Here is a 7,048-nt window from a genome sequence, read left to right on the forward strand (position 1 = left end):
CAAGCCGGCCCTAAGGAAGCTCACCTTACGGCCGTAAAACGAATCTTGAGATATTTGGCTTATACTCCTAAGTTTGGGCTTTGGTATCCTAGGGGATCCACATTCGATTTAATTGGTTATTCGGATGCCGATTGGGCGGGGTGCAAAATCAATAGGAAGAGCACATCGGGGACTTGCCAGTTCTTGGGAAGATCCTTGGTGTCTTGGGCTTCAAAGAAGCAAAATTCGGTCGCTCTTTCCACCGCCGAAGCCGAGTATATTGCCGCAGGTCATTGTTGCGCGCAATTGCTTTGGATGAGGCAAACCCTGCGGGACTACGGTTACAAATTAACCAAAGTCCCTTTGCTATGTGACAATGAGAGTGCAATCAAAATGGCCGACAATCCCGTCGAGCATAGCCGCACTAAACACATAGCCATTCGGTACCATTTTCTTAGGGATCACCAACAAAAGGGAGATATCGAGATTTCTTACATTAACACTAAAGATCAATTAGCCGATATCTTTACCAAGCCTCTTGATGAACAGTCTTTTAACAAACTTAGGCATGAGCTCAATATTCTTGATTCGCGCAATTTCTTTTGTTAGATTGCACACATAACTCATTTATATATCTTTGATCGTACCCCCTTCCTATGCTATGACTAATGTGTTTTCAAGTCTGTTTCAAACCAAGTCATAGGTATATTGAAAGGAAATTGGAGTCTTCGGCGAAGACAAAAAGGCTTCCACTCCGTAACTCAACCTTCGCCGTCGCTACTTACCTCTCTCCATCCTTGGGGGAGAAAGCAAAAGGACTTCGTCTTTGGTATAATCTTAACTCATTTGTTTATGACCAAAGGGGAAGACACTACCAGGAGGGCTCTAGTGATTCCGTTTTTGGCGATTCATGCCAAAGGGGGAGAGAGTAAGAGGCCCAAAGCAAAAGGACCGCACCACCACCAACCGCACCACCACCAATTTCAAAACTTAGTGTTGAATATTTTTGGTATCCTATTGTGTTCAAAAAGGGGAGAAAGTAGTATTTCAAAAATGATATATCAAAACCCTCTTGAACACTAAGAGGAGGATCTTATTTAGGGGGAGTTTTGTTTAGTCAAAGGAAAAGCATTTGAAACAGGGGGAGAAAATTTCAAATCTTGAAAATGCTTCTCAAAATCTTATTCATTTGCCTTTGACTATTTGCAAAAGAACTTTGAAATGGATTTACAAAAGAATTTGCAAAAACAAAACATGTGGTGCAAGCGTGGTCCAAAATGTTAAATTAGAAAGAAACAATTCATGCATATCTTGTAAGTATTTATATTGGCTCAATTCCAAGCAACCTTTGCACTTACATTATGCAAACTAGTTCAATTATGCACTTCTATATTTGCTTTGGTTTGTGTTGGCATCAATCACCAAAAAGGGGGAGATTGAAAGGGAATTAGGCTTACACCTAGTTCCTAAATTATTTTTGTGGTTGAATTGCCCAACACAAATTGATAAACTAACTAGTTTGCTCTAGATTATACGTTCTACAGGTGCCAAAGGTTCATCTACAACTATACTAATTCGACTGTCCGGAATACCGTAGATTATTCCGGACAGGAGAAGCTTTTTGGAAAAACAGGCCAAGCGCGGACCGTCCGGGCTCTTGCGGCGGACCGTCCGCGACATCGGGATACCCCTCGGACAGAACCAATGCAAAAACACAAGTTTCCACTACAGACTGTCCGGAGGAAAAGCGAAGACCGTCCGAGCCCTCACGCGGACCGTCCGGCCTCAGGCGCGGACCGTCCGGTCGGTAAGAAAACGAAAAACCCGAAGGTGACGGGTTCGGAGAAATGAATTATAGGGGGCCTCGCGGACCGTCCGGGGTGCACGACCGGACCGTCCGCGACTGGCTCTGTCTGACATCTGACGTCGCATTAAATGCAATATAGCCGTTGATATAGCCGTTACTGCTGACCGTTGCATTTTCAGCCGTTGATCTACAGGGGCGGACCGTCCGCACCAGGAGGGCGGACCGTCCGCGCTCAGCAGAATGGCCCAACGGCTAGGAAGTGGTTGGTGGCTATAAATACAACCCCAACCACCTCCATTCACTTCATCCAAGCATTCCAACCTTCAACATTCAATACAAGAGCTAGCAATCCATTCCAAGACACATTCAAAGCCTCCATCTCTCCAAGTTTCACTATTGAGAAAAGAGATCATTAGTGATTAGTGGCTTGAGAGAGAAAGTGATCCGTGTGTTATTTGTCGCTCTTGTCGCTTGGCCTTTTTCAATCGTGCTTTCTTGATTCTTTCATCGCAATCAAACTCACTTGTAATTGAGGCAAGAGACACCAAACTTGTGGTGGTCCTTGTGGGAACTTTGTGTTCCAAGTAATTGAGAAGAGAAAGCTCACTCGGTCCGAGGGATCGTTTGAGAGAGGGAAGGGTTGAAAGAGACCCGGCCTTTGTGGCCTCCTCAACGGGGAGTAGGTTTGCAAGAACCGAACCTCGGTAAAACAAATCTCCGTGTCTCACTTGCTTATTCGCTTGAGATTTGTTTTCCATCCTCTCTCGCGGACTCGTTTCTTTATTACTAACGCTAACCCCGGCTTGTAGTTGTGTTTATATTTGTAAATTTCAGTTTCGCCCTATTCACCCCCCCCCCCTCTAGGCGACTATCACATGATCATAATTCTATATAACATAGATTGCTCCCCCTAAATATGTGCATGGAGAGGAACATATATTTTGGCCTTAAATGATAATTGCACATAATTAGGTTAATGAGAACATATCTATATTATACGGAATGTGAAGTGCATTGTGTCATAGTATAAGTGTGATGCTCATAACAGTTTATGCACTTATGAAAGCATGTTGTAAACATTTCAAGCATTTTCCCTTAAGGATTTCAAAGAGGCTTAAGGACCATCCACCTTTGGAATAAAGGCAGCTTATCCTCGTTACAAGGTTAAGCTTTAAGCTCTTTGACAATTAAATCACTTCATCTAGTTTCAACAAAGATGCATTAAAGCATGAATGAATTTTTGAGAAGTTAAACTAGATATGAAGCAGGGATATGCATGGACATGCTTTCTCTTCCTTTTAAACAAGATATGTAAAGAGAGTATAGAAAAGGAAGATTTAGGTACAAGAATAGTTTTACCTTTTTGTACCTTTACATAGGGACGCTCTCTTCATTGTGCTTTGTTCTTAGTCTTAGATGCTTAAGACCTGCTCTTAATGACAATATATGGAAATATTTTGCACAAGAGAGAGTTCTACAACTAGTGATCTTTTCAAGTTATTGTTAGCATATATCAAATGGATCACAAGTTGCATAAATGTATCATGAATTCTCCTTTTAACTTAGTGCATATCAAGAGAGATATCGATTGATAGTATATACGATACTAAGAAGCATGATTGTTGATTGAAGTCATTCAATGATCAAACAAATAACAGATGTGATCAAAAGAACAACATACGCATTAGATTATCAATTAAGCTTAGAGTAGGAGAATCCAGCAAATATGCTACTTAAGAGTGAAAGACAGGAATTTAAAAATAGTAGCATACTTCATGAGAAACTTATTCTCATGCAAGAGACTATATGAAATTACTGAGATAAAGCAATAGTCTCAACAAAATCAAGATATAAGAATAGACTCCCCCTAAAGATATGCATCGAGTATTTGAATTGAATGGATGTAATTACTTTAAAGACAAATAGGGAGAAGCATTATACATCTTGATCAAGGCTCATAAATTTTGCAATAAACAACTTAAGCCTAGTATTCTCATAATGAAAGTATTTAGAATACTCACAACCACACCATTGATTGCTTTGTAGACCTTATTATCCAATTAGGTGTTGTTGTTCTTGATGTCCTCCTCTTTCATTTGAGAGTCCTCCCTTTGTAGTTGTTTCCTTTTCCTTTCAAACTTATTGAAAATACTCAAGAAAGATGTTAATAGCACAAGGGAGTATATGATGAAAGATGATCTCTTTAGATAGAAAATATAGACAGTTCATCATTCATAAGTCACACAGACATGAAGTAAAATCCTCAACATTAGTGCACTTATACTTGAAAAGAGGAACATGCACTGTTTAACAATTTGATCACTCGTAGGAATTTACTTCTTCATATTGAACTTTATTATCATGACTTAGAAGTGCATCAATATGAGAATGGATATAGCAAAGGCATGAATTAGATTCTAATGGACAAACGCATTTATGAATATGATATTGAATGCACACTTAGTTATTTTAGGTCCAATAAAGAATCTATTCCTCACAAGGGTAGAATATGATAATTTAGATTAAATACCCATTGAGATGGGAACCAAACTTAATTAAGAAGATGAGTTCTCATACCTTTGCTTCTACCTTTCTTCTTTTGGGTGAAGAACAACCCATGAGGCTTGTGCACTCTCCTTTTTGTAGATATTCATAAGTAGGCTCAAGAGATACTTTGTTAGTAACACAAGCACTAGTTTCCATTTTTGTAACCATTTTTGATAAGGAATGAAAAGCTAGATTACTAAAACATGGAAACTTCATAGCATGAACTAGATTATCCAGAGATGATGTTATGCTCAATTTTAACTTATAAAAACAAGCATAAATAATCCTTAGGAATAAATCTAATTCATGATTTGGAAAGCGATAAATGTGAAAGAATCATATCCAATTTGAGCAGGTAGAAATACATCATAAACATTGGATTGATTTTTCTTTTCATGTTAGATTACATGCTTCCAAAGAGAAACTTATTCTCTACAAGTGAGACTACTTGGGTTATTTAAGAAGATCAATAGTCTCACTATTCTAGTTATAGAGAGAGTTTTCCTTTTATAAGTGTCCTACGGATTTGAATTCCTTACATGACACCTTATTCTTTTAAGAACATGAAATATCTCTCTATATCTAGAATCATGGCAACAACAAGATAATTAGAGGAAGGATATGCCATGACATACTAGCAATAAATTAAAGCATGTAGATTGCCATAGTATGGAAATGATGAATGTGCAAACTACCATATGAGAGGAAATTCTTCAAAGAATGGAAATATCAATTTAAAGACATTTGAAGTGCTTCAATTTTTCTATGTGACTACACAAGACACATAAGAAACGATATTTTAAATACTTGCACTTAAAAGATAAGTGTTACCATCCTTTGGCTTTCCTCCATGTTGTAGGCCTTGATTTTTCCGCATAAGATAATTCTTTATTTCCTACAACATCAATAATTTCCTCGAGATGATATGAGTTTAAGATGTAGTAGTTTGAAGAATAACCTTGGGTCAATCACGGATAAAGATCATTGAAGATTTGATAGCCCGAGTTAAAATGAATTAACTTTCTCAAGCACCCCAAGGCTTTATATCATCTCCTTTTCCTACAAAGCTTATCAAGCATATTTTGGTACCCATCGCTTGATGGGTCCATCACGGTTAGTCAACAAAGATCTAGGAACCCAAAAGTCCTTTGTGTTAGCACTAGGTAAACTCATTACCTTTCTAGCACAAGTTGCAATTTTGGGTTGCCTAGTTATATGAGAATTAATTGACAAGCTAGGAGTGGAATTGTTACCAATGGGACAATCCTTGCATTGATGTCCCTTCTTTTGGCATGTGTAGCATAGGCGTTTTTCAAGTTTTGAAGTTTTCTTCTTTCCTTGTTTGTTGCTTGCTACATGGTTAGTAAAAACTTTCTTTTCTAACCCTATGTCTTTTTGTTTTAAATGGGGACAAGATCTAAGCAAGTGTCCCTTCTTGGAGCATTTAAAACAGAGTCTATTATCCTTGTTAATAATCAAGCCGTTTTTAATGTAGGGACATGACCTAATCAAGTGCCCCTCTTCAAAGCATTCACTACACTTCTTAATGTGAAGTGTGGCTTGATCATTACCTTGGATGTTACCTTTTGTGGAGGCGTGGTTGAGGCTTTTGGAGGTGTTGAATTTCATCTTTTGTTTCTTCCTCTTGGCAATCCTCAAATCCTTGACATTTTCTTCAAGGGATGTAGTGCATGCCACGGTTGTTCCCGTCTCAAGCTTCTTCACCATGTGATCACGGTTATCTTGAGAAGGTTGGGCAATGCATTTCCCTTTTAGTTGTGTCAAGCTCTTCTTTAGCCTCTCATTTTCTTCTTTGAGCTTTTGATATGAATGATCATTTGTTCCTGCAAATTCTAGCTCAAAGGAAGATTTGCTTGTCGACAAACAACAAGCATTAGCACATGGTAATGTAGTATCAATTTGAATACATGTGCACGAGTGAGGTTGTTGGGATTTTAAGTTCTCTATCACAACCTCGTGAGCAATGTTTAATATGATATGATCATCTCTAAGATTTTCATGAGAGCATAGGAGCATATCATATTTATCTTGAAAAGCTAGATTTTCAATTTTTAGCTTTTCTACTTGGTCCTTAAGCAAGGTATTCCTATTTACTAATTTAGCGATACAATGTAAAGCGTTATCTTGCTCAATTGAAATAGTTTCATACCTTTGGACCAAATCAACATGAGAGCACTTTAGCTCCTCATGTTCTTTAGTCAACTCGTCAAAGTGTTGCATCTTCATGGAGAGAATACTTTCTAGCCTTTGACGAGCTTCGCCTTGCTCTCTCGCTCTTTCTACAAGTTTTAGCATGACCGCCTTATCTTCTTGGCTTAGGCGAGCGTAGAGTTGCACAAAGCTTCTTTCTTCCTCCTCATCCTCATTTGTGCTTCCTCTATCATTTGTATTAGCCACACAACACATGTGGGAATTGAAATGGGAAGACAAACCTTTTGGAGAGGTGGATTCATCGTTTGGTCTCCATCGATCATTTTCTTCTTCTTCCTTGCAAGGGTTAGTATCACAAAGACCAAAGGAAGTAGAAGCACAAAATGAACTACCATGTTTGGACTTATTAAATTTGCTTTTAATTCTAGTCCAAATATCGTGCACATCACAAATGGGTTTGTCATATTTTATTATGAAGGCATGATAATCTTCTTTGCTAAGGGATTTACTTAAGATGTCATAAGCTAGATAATTTAACCGTAT

This window comes from Zea mays, chromosome 1 (assembly GCF_902167145.1).
Source record: "Zea mays cultivar B73 chromosome 1, Zm-B73-REFERENCE-NAM-5.0, whole genome shotgun sequence".
Classification (NCBI taxonomy): domain Eukaryota; kingdom Viridiplantae; phylum Streptophyta; class Magnoliopsida; order Poales; family Poaceae; genus Zea; species Zea mays.